Genomic DNA, 20,297 nt, shown 5'->3' on the forward strand with positions numbered 1-20,297 from the left:
TTCAGCAGGCAGAACTGTACAAGGCAGGGCCTACATGCCTGCAGAGGCCAGACCTAGGATGACTCAGAGTCCGCCGTGGGGCATGAATGTGAATCCATTAACACCATGTTGGCGCTGCGGGGGTAATCATAGAGCCCATCAATGTCAATTCAAACACTACGTGTGCAAAGGCTGCGGAACAATGGGGCACCTCCAGCGAATGTGCAAATGTGCTGCGACTTACCACATGGCAGAGTTGGCAGAAGATGTCCGATCCGGCGCGAATCATGTTGAACGAGTAAGAGAGGCAACTCAACCCAGGGCTGAAGAGGAAGTGTATGGGGTACACACCTTCACCACCAAAAGCCCTCTGATAATGTTGAAAGTCAAATTAAACGGCATTCCAGTTTACATGGAAATGGACATGGGGGCATCAGTCAATTATGAGCCAGAAGGCTTTTGAGAAACTATGGGGCAACAAGGCACAAAGGCCAAAACTAAGCCCAATCCACACCAAGCTGTGTACTTATACCAAAGAACTCATACCAGTCATTGGCAGTGCGGAAGTGAAGGTATTGTACGATGGAACTGTGCATGATTTATCACTATGGATTATACCAGGCGCTGGCCCAACGCTGTTCGGTAGAAGCTGGCTAGGAAAGATCCGATGGAACTGGGACGATATCAAAGCACTGTCTTCGGTGGATGACGCCTCGTGCGCTCAAGTGCTAAACAAATTTCCGTCGCTATTTGAGCCAGGCATCGGCAACTTCACAGGCGTCAAAGTTCAGATCCATCTAGTCCCTGATGCACGGCCCGTTCATCACAAGGCCCGAGTGGTTCCATATATGATGCGGGAGAAAGTCAAGATCGAACTGGACAGACTTCAATGAAAGGGAACTATATCGCCAGTCGAGTTCAACGAGTGGGCCAGTCCAATTGTTCTGGTGTTGAAAAGCGATGGCACGGTCAGAATCTGTGGAAACTACAAGGTAACGATCAACCGAGTCTCGTTACAGGACCAGTACCCACTACCCAAAGTGGAGGATCTGTTCGCAACATTAGCAGGGGGGAGTCGTTCACCAAGCTGGATCTAATCTCTGCTTACATGACACAGGAGCTGGCTGAATCTTCAAAAAGATTGACGTGCATCAACACACACAAAGGACTGCTCATATACCACGGGTGCCCTTTTGGGATTCGCTCGGCTGCTGCCATCTTCCAGAGGAACATGGAGAGTCTGCTGAATTCGATTCCACGCACCGTTGTGTTTGAAGACAACATTCTGATCGCCGGTCGTGACACCATCGAACACCTGCACAACCTGGAAGAGGTTCTAAAGCGACTGGACAGAGTGGGACTCAGGCTGAAACACTCCAAGTGTGTTTTTCTGGTGCCAGAGGTCGAATTTTTGGGGAGAAAGATTGCGGCAGATGGCAACAGACCCACGGACTCTAAGACGGAGGCCATCAAGAATGCATCCAGACCACAGAATGTGACGGAGCTGCGTTCGTTCCTGGGACTCCTCAACTATTTCGGTAACTTTCTACCTGGGTTGAGCACTTTTCTGGAACCTTTGCATTTATTGCTACGTAAGGGTGATGACTGGGTTTGCGGTAAATCTCAAGAGACAGCCTTCGATAAGGCCAGAAACCTGCTATGTTCTAACAAGTTACTTGTATTGTATGACCCGTGTAAACATTTATTACTAGCTTGTGATGCATCTCCGTACGGAGTCGGTTGTGTGTTACAGCAAGCCAATGTGTCAGGCAAACTGCAACCGGTTGCACATGCGTCCAGAAGTTTATCTAAGGCTGAAGGAGCCTACAGTATGGTTGAGAAAGAAGCATTAGCATGCGTATACGGGGTTAAGAAAATGCACCAATACCTATTTGGACTCCGGTTCGAGCTCGAAACCGACCACAAACCGCTCATTTCGCTGTTTTCAGAAAGCAAAGGTATTAACACCAATGCTTCGTCCCACATCCAAAGATGGGCACTAACATTATCTACGTATGACTATGTCATCCGCCACAGACCAGGCACGGAGAACTGTGCTGATGCCCTCAGTCGGCTACCATTGCCCACCACCGGGGTGGAAATGGCGCAACCTGCAGATTTGCTTCTTGTAATGGATGCTTTTGAGAGCGAGGGGTCACTCGCCAGATCAGGACCTGGACTAGCCAGGACCCTGTGCTATCACTCGTAAAAAACTGCGCCCTTAATGGGACTGGTCGGCTATTCCCGGGGAAATGCAAGATGAAATTAAGTCGTTTTACCGACACAAGGATGAAATATCCATCCAACCGGATTGTCTCCTATGGGGGAATCGCGTGGTTTTGCAAAGAAAAGGCGGGGAAATGTTTATACGTGACCTACACAGTACCCACCCAGGCATAGTCATGATGAAGGCTATCGGCAGGTCGCACGTTTGGTGGCCCGGCATTGACTCGGAATTGGAGTCATGCATACACCAATGCAACACTTGCTCACAATTGAGCAATGCACCCAGGGAGGCCCCACTGAGCCTGTGGTCATGGCTCTCCAAACCGTGGTCCAGGCTCCACGTAGATTTTGCTGGCCCCTTTCTAGGAAAGATGTTCCTAGTAGCAGTGGACGCTTACTCTAAATGGATTGAATGTGTAATGATGTCAGCATGTATGTTCACTGCCACCATTGAAAGCCTCCGGGCCATGTTCGCCACCCATGGTTTGCCCGACGTCCTTGTTAGTGACAATGGACCATGTTTCACCAGCTCAGAATTCAACGAGTTCATGACCCGCAATGGCATCAAACATGTCAGGTCTGCCCCGCTTAAGCCCGCATCCAAGGGTCAAGCGGAATGGGCAGTCCAAACTATCAAGCAGAGCTTGAAACGTGTGATGGACAGTTCCCTGCAGACCCGGTTATCTTGGGTTCTGCTCAGCTACCGGACGCGACCCCACTCGCTTACCGGGGTTCGCCCAGCAGAATTGTTAATGAAGAGAGCACTCAAAACCAGGCTCTCCTTAGTCCACCCGGATCTCAATGATCATATAGAAACCCGGTGTCACTGGCATAACATGTACCACAATTGCGTGGCAGTATCGCGTGATGTTGAGTTTAATGATGCTGCATATGTTCTTAATTACAGTCATGGTCCCAAATGGGTTGTTGGCACGGTTTTAGCCAAGGAGGGGAATAGAGTGTTTGTTGTCAAACTTCTGAATGGACAAACATGCAGAAAGCATTTGGATCAGACCAAACTGCGATTCACTGACACCAAGAGCAGTTTGAAGAGGATATTACCATTATTGATCCACCAACACACACCCAACCAGCAATTGACCTCGCTGTCAATCACGAGGATGAACCCACCATGCCCGACAGTCCGATCAGACCAGCCGCGCTGCAGTGCAGCAATGATCCGACCGACTCACCCAGGCCAGGACTTCAACTCAGGCGATCAACTGGGGATCGAAGAGCCCCAGCTCGCCCTCAACTTGTAAATAACTTGTATCTAAGACTTTGGGGCGGGGAGGGGGGGGTGGCGAGTGATGTTATATATGTAAACCTTATAATATTGTAAGATTTGCCACCAGGGGGCGCACCTGTTGGAGACCCAAGGTTCACCTGCACACCCCGTGCAAGCAGGTATAAAAGGTTGTCTGCCATACTGCTTCAGCACTCTGGAGTCTGATTAAAGAGACTGAGGTCACATCAGTTTGAGCTTACAGCACACAGTCTTGTGGAGTTATTAACAATAAGCTTCCCAATGACCAGGGAGGCACACATTGGGAGGGCTTTGGGTTTCTCCAGAATAGTTTATTGTGGTGTGTCGCATGCTACATAACCTAGCAATAAGGAGAGGACAGCAAATGCCTGATGGGGCTGCAGATCCACCTCCAGAAGGAGGTGAGACGGAAGAGCCAGCCGGCGAGGAGCAAGAGGAGGAGAAGGAGGTGGAGATGAGGTGGAAAAGGAGGCTTGTGAGGACCTTGGGGAGGATCAGCCTGGCGAGGTAGCCGTGGTCCGCCCCCCCCCCCCCCCGCCCATGAGAACATACCCCGTGGTTACGCGGCTGCTAAGATGTTGCGTCAGCAGCTCCTAAATGAACGCTTTGCATGAACTTACATTATGGATAGTCACAGTTACGTTTAAACAAAAGTTGCATTAGCGTTGAGTTTTGTTTGAGTTACGTTTTAGCCTTGCCTGCACTGGCCTGGCCGTTGTAGTTCAACATTTGCATTAATGCTTAACTTAAGTAATGTGATTACAAGAGAATGAAGAACACATTTTAAATTTTCCAATATGCCTAAGGTAACTAATCTTACTAATCAGAGAATGCACAACAATTGTTAAAATCAATAAAAAAATGTATTGCCAACAAACTTTGTAATAAAATATTTTTCAACACCCTACCCGCCCACCCACGAACCCCCACCCCCACCCCCAACTATGAACGAACATTAACATTAACAGTAAAAATCAATCTCACTCTCCCTACCTGTGGCCACGTTTCCCTCCAGGTCGTTTACCCACGTGTGTAGTAGCATCATACGCCCGTCTTGGTCCCCGCAATCCGAGACGAAGCTGGCATGCAGCGGGCGACGGAAAGATTTCCTGCCATGGTGGAAGTGTCGAAGTGGGAGATGAAGCAGGCTGCTCGTCTTCCAAGTCAAGAGGAACTGTATCCTCCGTACTCGCCTGAGTGCTCGGGGTTTGATTCGTTGACAACATGACACCTTGGAGTGCAGCGCCGTGTTCCGTCAGCAGTGCATACCTAAGAGCATTTGTTGCACGGTCAAGAGTCTGCTGTGCTACATCAAGAGTTAGCTGTGCTACCTCCAGTAGCTCGACTTGCACTGTAGACACCTTGGAGAAGTCTCGCGCGAATCGACTGAACCCCTGGATCAGCTCACGACTGGTCGGGACTGTCTACGAACACAGGGACATCAGGCCCACCAACTGTTCATCCTGGGGAGGTGTTTGCTGGCCTCGCTGGCCCGGACTCCGTTGGGTCGGCGTGCGCAATACATTGCGCCTTGGCGTTGCCGGCTGCACACCGCTTGGTCCCGGTGCATCCCCCGTCTCAATAGGGATAACCGCAGGTTTATCCTCCCCATGTGCAATTGACGACTCCTGCTGGAGCTCGACCTCATTGTCCTCCTCCTCTTCTTCCTTAAGGTGAGGAAAGAGCTCCTCTTCCTCCTGCTCCTCCTCCTCTTCCTCCTTAGAGGATGATGTTGCAGGTGCTGGTGCTGGTGTCGCTTGTACCTGCAAGAGCGTCTCAGGTTGACCTTAAAAACACACATGACCTTTTTACAGAGCTTATTAGAATATAACGGTAAACATTAATAAGGTACTTTAAATATCAAAGTTTTCACTACCCCAGAAAGCTGTAGTGGCTGCATCCCCTGCTTCTTATGCACAAGGGCTGCATACATGCATGCATGCCTGTCATGACATGACTTCATTAGTATAGCATAAGTACATTACAAGTACATTGCATATTGCATTATAATTACAGGACATTACATTAGTTGCTTAGTTAAGTTTTTAATACTGTTTTTAATACTGTTTGACACATTACACATTACTCACAAGATGCATGGCTGGGCTCCGCCACACCGCAGGTGGTGGCTGAATGGCGCTCAGGGCCAACCAGCATGGCCGCACGCTCCTCAATTTCTGTTAGGGGCTGAAGATGAGCAGAGCTGCTCTCCGTCCGCCTTTGCTCTGCCCGGTTGATAGATATCTTCTTCTGCAAATGAAACACGAGCATAGCATAGCATAAGGTAACTGACTAGGTAGAAGCTCTTTTATTTGATTCTCTACTTGCACTGGCTTCCGATTCGATTCTCTGGCTTCCAGCTCTCTCTCTATCTCTTCTCTCTCTCTCTCTCTCTCTCTCTCCTCCACCCTATACCTTCTGAGCATGTGTGATGACCCCTGACCTCCCGAACGTGGTAAAACCAGTCGGCCGGAAAAAAAAAAATCTCACATATGCGCACAAGGCCGTTCCTAGGGAAGCTTTTGCCTTCCTCTTTCAGTGGGCGAACGCGACTTCGCCGAAAAATCAGATTGCCCATTCCACATCGTCAGCCTAAGGCCGAGTGGAAAATCGCAAAAGAAAATGGGCCATGTACCAGCGATCAGTAAGGCTGAGATGTCCTACATTGCTGGAACAAGGCCCATTTTTTGGGGCGGTGGCAACCAATGGAAAGTCCAGCCCATTATCTGGTCATTGTCACATTGCTGTTTGTAGGAGCTTGCTGTGTGCAAATGACTGCCATGTTTTCTACATTACAACAGTGACTACACTTCTAAAAGTACTTCATTGCGCTTTGGAACGTCCTGAGGTTATAAATATACCATAATCATCATGCTTATGATCTATCTCAATGGGATTTTCGGTGTACTACCAAACTAATTGCAATGCGTTCACCCAGTATGATCTAAATTGTGACTGGATAAACTCATTTCCATTAAGACCCTTAAGAATTTTAGCCCATCACTAAGATGGATTCAAGCCCAAGTTATTTGGCTGAAAGAGGAATGCGCTAGTCCACTGCACCACTCAGTGCCTCCAATCCAGCTACTTTTAAAGAAAAGTGGCAAATTATAGCATTATGATTATAGCACTGCTCTTAAAAGCTTCGATGTCTTTGTTTAATCTTCACCCAACTAAATGGACAACAAATGCTGGGACATGTAGATGAACTCATTTGCTATAAGGATAAACCACAGTTGAGGGGTTCAGATTGCATTATGAAGCTTTGCTCTCGTCGTAGATTAACAGCCCAATTCAGAGTCACAGTACCTGATTTCATGATTCTGCACTATAGCAGACTTCATACAAGATATTTGCTCCCGGGTTGTACATAATTAGTAGTTTTAAACTGCAAAACTGGGTAACAATGAGTGATTCAGAGAAACCAACAGATCTATTTATATAATTTAAAATGATAACTGATTTTAATATACATCCTCTTTAAGTGAATAATAAAGAAAATAAAACTCAAAGGGGGCAAAATTTGGTAGCTCCCCGTTTGGCCTCTAACTTTTAACTTTTTGAAAAGTTAGCATCTGGCAAAATGGCTTGCAAAATTGTGGGAAATTGGGCCCTTTCACCCCAGGAGAGAAGGGGGGCAGTAAATGAGGCACAAATGGTCTCAGTGGGGTACTGCAGGGGCACTAATGACAGAGAGTTACCCAATTTTAGCTGAGTTGCATTCAGCAATCAGCCTTCAATTCTTTCCTCTAGCTCATTCCAGCTCTTAAAGGGGAGGTAATTTCAAACTGCTGCTGCTCATTTTCAGCATTGCTGCACTTGAGTCAGACCTCTCAGCAACTGAGACACCTTTGTGTGATGGCTGGTTCTAATCCTGCTACAAGGGAAGAGGGCCATGCGCTTTAGTAATGTGGTGTTGGAGACATTGGTGGGGGCAGCCGAGAGAAGGAAGGAGTCATTGGTCCCTCCATCTTGAAGGAGGCTATCGCCACAGGTAATCAGGGCCATGTGGCGAGAAGTGGTCGAGGAGCTGTCGGCCAGCACTCTGGTAGACAGAACTCTCACACAGTGCCGTAAGAAATTCAACGACCTCAGTCAGGTGGTGAAGGTGAGTACATGCTTCCACAACTCCTACATACCAGCCTCTGAACCTCTGTGCACACTTTGCAAACCACCACTTCCCCACCACTCAACCATCAAGCATCTGCAGCTACTCACACTCATCTCCTCATATCATGCCTTGCCTACGTTCACAGCTATTCAACCACAGCAGGCATATCTTCCACATAAGCTGGACTCTTCCTCACACAAGTTTCTTTCTTTTGCAGGCCAAGATGGCACATAGCAGGAGGGAGCAGTAGTAGGCTGAAGGGCGGGGAACCTCAACTGCGCGAGTTCACTGACCTTAAGTAGCGAGTGCGCGGCTCATTGGCCCATAATTGGTGGGCGCCATGGCCAGCAGAGACGTCGACTCCGCTGGAGGCAACAATGGTATCTTTATCCCATCTCCTTTTCTCATTCCACTTCCCCGTCAAACCAGAAGGCTTTATCACTTTGCAGCTCCTGATATTGTCTGCCTTCCTTGCTCCATTCCTGCCACCATGCCACCAAGCGTGCGAGTCTTGTGCCATTTATGCTTTCAGATAACTAGCCAGCAGATGTGCAGCCTGTACCTGAACCCCCCACCCCCTCCAGAACAGTCAAGTGGGCGAGGAAGAGGAGGAGGAGGTGGAGCCAAGCACTGCGTAATTGCATCTCTCACCCAAAGGCACCAGCTCAGATACTGGCGCTATGCGTTCGTTAGAGGTTAGGTTAGTAGAGGGGTCTGCACTTGGTGATGCACTGGGGCCTAGCGGGCTGCAGCAAGACAACGGGGAAAGGGAACCTCGGGAGCTATCTCCCCGGAGGGCGTGTTCGCACGCGAGTTCTGTTGCATAGGACACAGATTAGGACCACGATGGGGAGGCATTCACACAAAGGGTGAAGGCCATTTACTCTGACATGATAGGTGCAATGGCAAGGGTGCCTGAGAGCATCTCGGCAATGGTAAGGAGCATGGAGAAGCCCACCTCCAGCATTGCACAAAGCTCTGTGCAAACCATGGAGCCCATCAATGCTAGTCTGCAGACGATGGTGGACTCCCAGAGACACCATGCGGATTCAGACCACATGACGCATGTCATAAGCAATGTGGCACAGATGGAAGCAACGCAATATCTTGGTGCTGTAATGCAGACAACGGTTGGCGACATGGAAGCTCAGACTGCTCTCATGCAGTCTCAGTTTGATGCCACGCATGGTCTGATTTCTGTCATGCAGTCAATGGTTGCTGGCGTTGAGTCTCAGACTGCTCTCACGTAGTCTCAGCTGGATGCCACACGTGCTGTGACTGCTGCCATTGCCGCTGAGTCTACCACAGTCCACGGGGATCTCATGGTGTTATAGCAGCCCACCTATCTGTGCCCAGCAGATTGGTCGGGATGCTCAAGGGCTGCCTTGGAGAAGTGACAGTGGGTCAGTAGAGCAGGAACCTGCTATCCTCTCTCACGATGACAGCATTCCTGATCCCACCACTGCCACTCTGCAATTGCACTTGACACTGCCTGTCACTCAGCCAACCCAGAGTGCTGGGCCATCCAGGCCATCCCTTGCAGAATCGCGATTGAAAGGCTGCCTCCTCCGTCACTGGTATTGCTGCTCCTGCTCCTCCTCCTCCTCCTTGTCCACCTCCTATTCTTGCTCCTCCTCCTGCTCCTCTTCCTTCTCCTGCTCATTCTCGTCCTCCTCCTCAAGTGGTGCAGCTTTGCCTGGTGGCAATGTGTGTACCCTCATGATGGCCAGGTTGTGCAGCATGCAGCAGATGACCATGAAAAGGGACACCTGCTCAGGCGAGTACTGGAGGACTCCTTCCTAGCAGTCAAGGCAGTGAAACCGTTGCTTCAGCACTCCGATTGTCTGCTCAATGATGTTCCTGGTAGCAGCATGGCTCTCATTGTATGAGAGCTGGACAGGAGTTGTGGGGTTGAGGAGAAGGGTGTCATGAGCCAGGTGGATAGTGGATAACCCTCGTCTCCCAACAGCCAGACTCAAGCTTGATGTGGTGGCTGGAAGAGATCTGGTACACCAGTCCGGCAAAGGATGAAGGCACAGTAGCTGCTGCCAGGATAGCGGGCATTGACGGTGTGAATTCTGCGTGTGTGATCGCACACCAACTGCACATTTAGTGAGTGGTAGCCTTTGTGGTTATGGAATACCTCAGGATTGTGTTGCAGTGCCTGCAAAGTGACATGGGTGCAATCAATGGCATCTTGCACCATAGGGAAGCCCGCTATCCTGATGAAGCTACATGTATGCACATGCTGTTTCTCTCTGGTCATGGAGAAGGAAATATAGTCGCGGATGGAGTGATGGATGGTAAACTGGGGGATGTTGGAGATGTCTCCAGTTGTACACTGGAAGGATCCATTGGCATAGAAATTGAGGGTGATGGTGACATTGACTGCCACTGAGAGAGCTGTCCTCACCCTGGTCTGAGGCTCGAGGTTTGGTCGCAGGAGATTGCAGAGCTCTGTGACCACATCCTTGCTGAAGCACAGCCTTCAAACACACTGTTCCTCAGTGAAATTGATGTAGGAGAACAGCTGCCGGAATGCTCTGGGAGGGTAAGGTCTCCAGTTGCAAGCACTGTTGAGCCTTCTCCCTCTGCCCACATTTCGCTGTCTTTCTCCCTGTCTTTCTCCATGTCTTTCTCCATGTCTTTCTCCCTGCTTTTGTCTCCACATAAGCAGCCTCCAGCGGTGACGTCAGAGCAGCAGGTTAAGTGCAAGCTGCAAAGAGCAATGGCTGACAAAAATTGTTTGTAAAGATGCCTCTTTTATATAGCGCTCCTCCAGCCAACCCCCAACTGCAACTCGACAGTAGAAGCTGTTGTTAAGAACATCGGAAATAGGAGCAGGAGTAGGCCATTTGACCCCTCGAGCCTGCTCCACCATTCAATAAAATCATGGCTGATCTGATCCTAGCCTCAACCCCACTTCCCCCACCACTCCCCAGAACCCTGACTCCCTTATCATTCAAAACCCTGGCTATCTCCACCTTAAAGATATTAATTGACCCAGCCTCCACAGCTCTCTGGAGATTCACGACCCTCTGAGAGAAGAAATTCCTCCTCAATTCTGTTTTAAATGGGCGACCCCTTATTCTGATTCTATGTCCCCTAGTTCTAGATTCCCCCATGAGAGGAACATCCTCTCTACATTTACCTTGGCAAGCCCCCTCAGAATCTTGCATGTTTCACGAAGATCACCTCTCATTCTTCTAAACTCCAAGGTGCATAGACCTAACCTGCTCAACCTTTCGTCATATGACAACCCCCTCATCTCAGGAATCAACCTCATGAACCTTCTCTGAACTGCCTCCAATGCAAGTATATCCTTTCTTAAACAAGGAGTCCAAAACTGTACGCAGTACTCCAGGTGTGGTCTTACCAACATCCTATACAGTTGGAGTAGGCCTTCCCTACTTTTATAGTCCATCCCCCTTGCAATAAAGGCCAGCATTCCATTTGCCTTTCTGATTACTTGTTGTACCTGCATGCTAACTTTTTGCATTTCATGTACAAGAACCCCCAGGTCCCTCTGTACTGCAGCATTTTGTATCCCCATTTAAATAATAATTTGCTTTTTTAATTTTCCTACCAAAGTGGATAACCTCACATTTTTCCACATTATAGCCCATCTGCCAAATTTTTGCCCACTCACTGAGCCTATCTATATCCCTTTGTAAATTCTTAGCGTGCTCCTCACAACTTGTTTTTTTGTATCATCAGCAAATTTGGCTACGGTACACTCGGTCCCTTCATCCAAGTCATTAATATAAATTGTAACTAGTTGAGGCCCCAGGACTAATCCCTGTGGCACCCCACTAGTTACAGTTTGCCAAACTTAAAATGACCCATTTATCCCGACTCTCTGCTTTCTGTTAGTTAGCCAATCTTCTATCCACACCAATATATTACACCTAATCCCATGAGCTCTTATCTTGTGCAATAACCTTTTGTGTGGAACCTTATCAAATGCTTCCTGTAAATCAAAATATATGATGTCAGCTGGTATTCCTTTATCTACTCTGTTCATTATATCCTCAAAGAACACCAACAAATATGTCAAACATGATTTCCCTTTCATAAAACCATGCTGACTCTGCATGACTGCATTATGTTTTCTAAATGTCCTGCTACTACCTCCTTAATGATGGACTCCAGCATTTTCCCGATGACAGATGTTAGGCTAACTGGTCTATGGTTTCCTATTTTCTGTCTCCCTCCTTCCTTAAATAGGGGTGTTACATGTGCAGTTTTCCAGTCTGCTGGGACCTCTCCAGAACTCAGGGAATTTTGGTAGATTACAACCAATGTATCCACTATATCTGCAGCCACTTCTTTTAAGACCCTAGGATGCATGCCATCAGGTCCAGGGGACTTGCCCACCTTTAGCCCCATTAGTTTGCCTAGTACATTTTCTCTAGTGACATTGATTGTTTTAAGTTGCCCCCTCCCCCCCCCGACCCCATACACACACACAATAGCTCCTTGATTATCAATTATTGGCATGTTTTTAGTGTCCTCTACCATGAAGACTGATACAAAATATTTGTTCAAAGCCTCTGCCATTTCCCTGTTTCCCATTATTAATTCTCCAGTCTCATCCTCTAAGGGACCAACGTTTACTTTAGCTCCTCATTTCCTTTTTATATACCTGTAGAAGCTCTGACTGTCTGTTTTTATATTTCTTGCTAATTTGCTCTCATATGCTGTCGTTATCTTTATTTTAGTCGCCCTTTGCTGGTTTCTAAAAAATTCCCAATCCTCTGGCCTTCCACTGTCCTTTGCAACATTGTATGCCTTTGTTTTCAATTTTATACCATCTTTTACTTCCTTAGTTAGCCATGAATGGTTCATCCTTCTCTTAGCATCTTTATTTCTCACTGGAATAAATCTTTGCTGAGAGTTATGAAATATCTCCTTAAATTTTTGCCACTGCGTTTCTATAGTCTTACACTTTAATATATTTTCCCAGTCCACTTTAACCAACTCTGCCTCCATACCTTTGTAATTACCTTTATTTAATTCAGGACATTAGTTTGAGATTTAGCTTTCTCACCCTCAAACTGAACTTGAAATTCTACCATCGAATGATCACTCTTCCCAAGAGGATCCTTCACTACAAGATCATTAATTAATCCAGACTCGTTACACATTACCAAATCTAAAGTAGTTTGCTCCCTGGTTGGTTCCATAACATATTGTTCCAAGAAACCATCGCGCGTACACTCTATAAACTCTTCCTCAAGGTTACCATTGCCAATTTGATTTGTCCAATCAATATGCAGATTAAAATCGCCAATGATTATTGCTGTACCTTTCTTACAAGCCTCCAGTATTTCTTGATTTATACTCTGTGCACAAAGTGGCTACTGTTTCGGGGTCTGCAGACCACTCCCACCAGTGACTTCTTTCCCTTATTATTGGTTCCGCAAAGTATTGTTCAAGGAAAACATCCCGGATACACTCTATGAACTCTTCCTCAAGGCTACCTTGGCCAATTTGATTTGTCCAATCAATAGGAAAATTAAAATCACCCATGATTATTGGCGTATCTTTCTTACAAGCATCCATTATTTTTTGATATATATTCCATCCAACAGTGTAGCTCTTATTAGGGGGCCCACCAACTAACTTTTCCCCTTATTATTCCTTATCTCCATCCAAACTGATTCAACATCTTGATTTTCTGAGCCAATATAATTTCTCACTACTGCACTGATCTCATCCTTTATTAACAGAGCTACCCCACCTCCTTTTCCTTTTTGCCTATCCTTACGAAATGGCAAATACCCCTGAATATTAAGTTCCCAGCCTTGGTCACCTTGCAACCACATCTCTGTAATGGTAATCAGATCATACCCATTTATTTCTATTTGAGCCATCAACTCATCTATCTTGTTATAAATGCTTTGTTCATTCAGATATAGAGCTTTTAATTTTGTCTTATATGTATACGCTCTGTCCCTACTTGTCACACTCTGGTTACCATTACCCCATCGCTACCCTGCACTTTTGCCTTCTCCTTTCCCTTTGATGTTTTAAATTTCCGCTCATCGGATCCCTCCGCACCACTATTTAGTTTAAAGCCCTATTCACAGCCCTAGTTATTCGATTCGCCAGGTCACTGGTCCCAGCCTGGTTCAAGTGAAGTTCGTCCTGATGGAACAGCTCCCTCCTATCCCATTACTGGTGCCAGAGTACCATGAATTGAAACCCATTTCTCCCACATCAGTCTTTGAGCCAAGCATTCGTCTCTCTGATCCTATTTACCCCATCCAAATTTGCACGTGGGTCATGAAGTAATCCAAAGATTATTACCTTTGTGGTTCTGCTTTTTAGTTTAGTCCCTAACTGCTCATACTCCCTCAGCAGAACCTCTTTCTTTGTCCTACCTATGTCATTGATACCTACGTGGTCCACGAACACTGGAGCTTCCGCCTCCCACTCCAAGTTCCTCTCTAACCTAGAGGAGATGTCCTTAACCCTGGCACCAGGCAGGCAACACAGCCTTTGGGCCTCACGCTCTCGGCTGCAGAGAACAGTATCCATCTCCCTAACTATACTGTCCCTTACCACTACCACATTTCTTTTTACTCCCCCAACTTGAATGGCCCCCTGTACCACGGTGCTGTGGTCAGTTTGCTCATCCTCCCTGCAGTCCCTGGTCTCGTCCACACAGGAAGTAAAAGCCTCGAGCCTGTTGGACAAGAGCAAGGTCTAAGGCTCCTCAATCACTACTTCCTGGATTTCCATACCTGCCTCACTCATAGTTACACCCTCCTATCCCTGACCATGGACCAAATTTGAATTATTTAACTAAAGGCGTGTGACTTCTGCTGGAACAGAACATCCAGATTAACTCCTTCCCTCCCTGATGTGTCGCAGTGTTTGAAGCTCGGACTCCAGCTCATCAACACGGAGCCAAAGTTCCTCGAGCCGCCAACACTTACTGCAAATATGGTCACCATGGACCTCAATGCTGTCCACCAGATCCCACATGTTGCAGCAGCAACACATCGCTTAATCTGCCATCTTGAATATATTTTCTTTACTTAATTAAATTTTGAGGTTACTAATGTTTAGGTTTTAATCTAGGCTCTTAATTTAAACCAATGCCCCAAAAAAAGAGAGAACTACTGACCAATCAATCACTTCCCTGCTTTCCCGTGACATCACACTTGGAATTATTTTTATTTCTCTCACTCACAGGTCGGTTGCTGCTGTTTGGGCTCCGGCCGCTCCTCCCACTCGGCTCTGCTGCTCTCGCTCTGTTGGCGCTGGCTTGCTTTGTGCCCCGCTGGGCCCTGCTCTCTGTTGTTGTCAGTGCCAGGCGATAAGTGAGGGGACTCAGCCAAATTTCTCTTCCGGGGCAGTAACAGGGCTCTGTGTACGGCGATTACGTCATCATCGCCGGGCGCAACCGAGTGGGGTGCTACCAGCAGGAGCAGGGCATTACCTCTTAGTGCCTCCGCAAAGCCCCCGCCCAATTTCACAGGGGCCGCTGTTCCCGCCACGTCCGGGTGGGAACCCATTTGCGCCCGATTAATGCCGCCCCCCCCCCCCCCGGAGGCGCTAACGGCAGGCACACAGGAGCCCAATTTTGGCCCCAAAGCTTTTTTTGCAAACTGCAACACTGTTTTCAGATACTTTGGACATAATTTTTCCAAGGACAGATAGCATTGTTCTTTTAATATATATATATATATGTGTAGCTTCCTGGTTTTTTTAGGTCCTTTGTATAACACAATATTGCCAGAGAAGGAATGCAATGATGTTCTTGAGTCAGAGGTTAGTTACACAAGAGTGGTGCAGTTTAAGCCTGGGTTGACGATCTCTGATTAAATTTTTTTCTTCTGGCCTATGGGGGAATAGCTCACTTTCTGCATTGCAATGACAGCTGAGGTAAGATCAGGAATTCACTGGGGCTAATTTTAATTTGAGGGTCACATAGTCAGCAGGCCATGGGACCCTGACTTGCATGTTACAAGTGGCCTCCCTCTTACTCAAGATGGCAGTGCCTGGAATGTCAGCATAACAGGGCGAAAGGTGACCCAGTGTAATTTTTACGCCCCATTTATGCCAGGTAGAGGCACTTAAAATCACCCCACCATTTGTGGAATGGCATACCAGGAATTCCGTTACAATTGAATAATAATATTTTGCCTAGCAAGTGAAATACATTATTTGATATGCATTTGTCCAATGAATAATTTGTCTCCAGTTGCTGCTTTGGAGACCACCTGAGAGAAATGGAAAATAATTATTTTTATCCATTCAGCTTACAATAAAAAAACAACATTAATTTGTTTGCCTGGGATCCTATTTCTCTAAGGATACTTTTCTAGGCTTTAATCATGGTTTCTATGGCCAGGGAGTTGGCTCTTTCAGCCATGGCAGGAAGAAGACCACCTTTCATCTGGTCTTATCTTATATTTCTAATCACAGTGCCATGGAAAGCGAAAACGACTTGTCATCTTCGCAACCAACTGTCCTCTGTGCTCCAGCAGTGGCTCCCTACATGTATATAGGGAACATTGAATGTTGGTAATGTAACCTAGAACTAAATTTTACTTGATGTCTTTGGCATCAATTGTCTTATCAATCAATCTGGCTAAATAGCATTCCTGATAAATGCCATGCTGAATCTTGCTATATATTTGGGTTATGCATTTGATTCTTTTCAAACCCTTTTATCCTAGACTATTTTGGCAGTCATATTTCAGACAATTCTCATGTTTAAATCCGAATTTCGCAAGCCTTTCCCAAGATCCCACAAATTAGTTCTTCCCAATGTTCTGGGCAATATTTATCCCTCAACCAACATCACTAAACAAATTATTTGGTCATTATCACAGTGCTGTTTGTTGGAGCATGCTGTGCACAAATTGACGACTGCACTTCTTCCATTACAACTATGACTACATTTCAAAAGTACTTCATTGGTTGTAAAGCGCTTTGGAATGTCCTGAGGGGCAGCGAAAGGTGCACTATATAAATGCACGTTCTTTCTTTTCTTTCTTTGATAGTGGGTGTAAAATTTACATGTGATCCAATTTCTAGGCTCTAATGTTTTTGTCACACTTCTGATGAGGTTATGGCGACGGAGCAGGAGCATCTCAAAATAAATTTAGTGTGTAGCTTTGCCAGGAACTCTCGGAAAGGTTTCAGTAACATACTTGGGCCAACAAACAGTAAACTCTGTGTTAAAATATTTTAAAATGGTTTACACGGTCAAGTATCCCAGTGTGGTTTGCTTTAGCATTTTAGGCAGACAGCGAATGTGGAGAAAAGGGGAATTTGAGTCTTGTATCTGCGTGTGAACAAAAAGACAGAGAACGCTGAAATATCAAAACTATAGTAAACCCCCAGGTCAAGAGATGAGTAACTCTGAGTTACTACTAAGGCACTCAGAACTATGGAGGTCTACAAGGCCATAAATATATAAAAAAAGTGGCCTACGTATTTCTGAGTATGATAGTATGATCTGTTAGCCATTACAGAGAAGTGGTTGCGAGGTGACCAAGGCTGGGAACTAAATATTCAGGGGTATTTGACAATTCGGAAGGATTGTGGATGCATTGGTTGTAATGTAACAAAATTCCCTGGATTCTGGGGAGGTCCAGCAGATAGGAAAACTGCAAATGTAATGCCCCTTTTTAAAAAAGGAGGCAGAAAAAAAGCAGGAAACTATAGACCAGTTAGCCTAACATCTGTTATTGGGAAAATGTTGGAGTCCATTATTAAAGAAGCAGTAGCAGGACATTTGGAAAAGCAAAATTTGGTCAGGCAGAGTCAGCATGGATTTATGAAGGGGAAATCATGTTTGACAAATTTGCTGGAGTTCTTTGAGGATGTAACAAGCAGGGTGGACACAAGGGAATCAGTGGATGTGGTGTATTTGGATTTCCTGAAGGCATTTGACAAGGTGCCACATAAAAGGTTACTGCACATGATAAAAGTTTGCGGGGTTGGGGGTAATATATTAGCATAGATAGAGGATTGGCTAATTAAAAGAAAACAGAGAGTCGGGATAAATGGTTCATTCTCTGGTTGGCAACCAGTAACTAGTGGGGTGCCGCAGGGATCAGTGCTGGGACCCCAACTATTTACAATCTATATAAACGACTTGGAAGAAGGGACTGAATGTTACGTAGTCAAGTTTGTTGATGATGCAAAGATGGGAGGAAAAGCAAGTGTGAGGAGGACACCAAAATCTGCAAAAGGAATAAACAGGCTAAGTGAGTGGGCAAAAATTTGGCAGATGGAGTATAATGTTGGAAAGTGTGAGGTCATGCACTTTGGCAGAAAAAAATCAAAGAGCAAGTTATTATTTAAATGGAGAAAGATTGCAAAGTGCTGCAGTACAGCAGGACCTGGGGGTACTTGTGCATGAAACACAAAATTATAGTATGCAGGTAGAGTAAATGATCAGGAAGGCCAATGGAATCTTGGCCTTTATTGCAAAGGGGATGTAGTATAAAAGTAGGGAAGTCTTGCTACAGCTTTACAGGGTATTGGTGAGGCCACACCTGGAATACTGCATGCAGTTTTGGTTTCCATTTTTACGAAAGGATATACTTGCTTTGGAGGCAGTTCAGAGAAGGTTCACTATGTTGATTCCGGAGATGAGGGGGTTGACTTCAGAGGAAAGGTTGAGTAGGTTGGGCCTCTACTCATTGGAATTCAGATGAATGAGAGGTGATCTTATCGAAACGTGTAAGATTATGAGGGGGCTTGACAAGGTGGATGCAGAGAAGAAGTTTCCACTGATGGGGGAGACTAGAACTAAAATGACCTTAGCATAAGGGGCCACCCATTTAAAACTGAGATGAGGAGAAATATCTTCTTTCACAAGGTTGTAAATCTGTGGAGTTCACTGCCTCAGAAAGCTGTGGAGGCTGGGACATTGAATAAATTTAAGACAGAAATAGACAGTTTCTTAAACGATAAGGGGATAAGGGGTTATGGGGAACAGGGAGGGAAGTGGAGCTGAGTCCATGATCAGATCAGCCATGGTCTTATTGAATGGCGGAGCAGGCTCGAGGGGCCATATGGCCTACTCCTGTTCCTATTTCTTATGTTTTTATGTTCTTATGACAGACAGAAAGGAAAAGGAGGTGGGATAGCTCTGTTATTAAAGGATGAGATCAGTGCATTAATGAGAAACGATATTGGCTCGGAAGATCAAGATGTTGAATCAGTTTGGGTGGAGATGAGGAATAATAAGGGGAAATGTTGGATCTCAAACCAGTGTTCTAAGCTTAAATAAAGGATACTACAAAGGTATGATGGCAGAGTTGGCTAACGTGGACTGGGAAAATAAATTAAAGTGTGGGACGGTTTATGAGCAGTGGCAGACATTTAAGGAGATATTTCATAACTTGCAACAAAAATATTACCCCAATGAGAAGGAAAGATTGTAAGAGAAGGGATAACCATCCATGGCTAACTAAGGAAATATGGTATCAAATTGAAAACAAGGGCATACAATGTGGCCAAGACTAGTGGGAGGCGAGAGGATTGGGAAACTTTTAAAAGCTAGCAAAGAACGACTAAAAAAATAATAGAGGGAAGATAGATTATGAAAGTAAACTAGCACGAAATACAAAAACAGATAGTAAGAGTTTATACAGGTACATAAAAAGGAAAAGAGTAGCTAAAGTAAATGTTGGTTGCCTAGAGGATGAGACTGGAGAATTAATAATGGGGAGCAGGGAAATGGCAGAGACTTCGAACAAATATTTTGTATCGGTCTTCACGGTAGAAGACACTAAAAACATCCCAATAGTGGATAATCAAGGGGTTATAGGGAGGGAGGAACTTAATACAATCACTATCACGAAGAAGTAGTACTCGGTAAAATAATGGGACGAAAGGCAGATAAATCCCCTGGACCTGATGGCTTGCATCCTAAGATCCTAAAAGAAGTGGCTGCAGAGATAGTGGATGCATTGGTTGTAATCTACCAAAATTCCCTGGATTCTGGGGAGGTCCCAGCGGATTGGCAAACCGCAAATGTAACGCCCCTATTTAAAAAAGGAGGCCGACAGAAAGCAGGAAACTATAGATCAGTTAGACTAACTTCTGGTGTTGAGAAAATACTGGAGTCCATTATTAAGGAAGCAGTAGCAGGACATTTGGAAAAGCATAATTCAATCAAGCAGAGTCAGCATGGTTTTATGAAAGGGAAAACATGTTTGACAAATTTGCTGGAGTTCTTTGAGGATGTAACGAACAGGGTGGATACGAGGGAATCAGTGGATGTGGTGTATTTGGATTTCCTGAAGGCATTCGATAAGGTGCCACATAAAAAGTTACTGCATAAGATAAAAGTTAATGAGATTGGGGGTAATATATTAGCAAGGATAGAGGATTGGCTAACTAACAGAAAACAGAGTCGGGATAAACGGGTAATTTTTCGTTTGCCAAACGGTAACTAGTGGGGTGCTGCAGGGATCGGTGCTGGGGCCTCAACTATTGACAATCTATTTTAATGACTTGGATGAAGGGTCCGAGTGTATTGTAGCCAAGTTTGCTGATGATACAAAGATGGATGGAAAAGCAAATTGTGAGGTGGACACAAAAAATCTGCACAGGGATATCGACAGGCTAAGTGGGCAAACATTTGGCAATTGGAGTACATTGTGGAAAACTGTGAGGTTATCCACTTTGGGGGTCCTTCTGCATGAAACACAAAAAGTTAGTACACAGATACAGCAA

The sequence above is a fragment of the Pristiophorus japonicus genome, chromosome 6, assembly GCF_044704955.1.
Source record: "Pristiophorus japonicus isolate sPriJap1 chromosome 6, sPriJap1.hap1, whole genome shotgun sequence".
Lineage (NCBI taxonomy): Eukaryota > Metazoa > Chordata > Chondrichthyes > Pristiophoridae > Pristiophorus > Pristiophorus japonicus.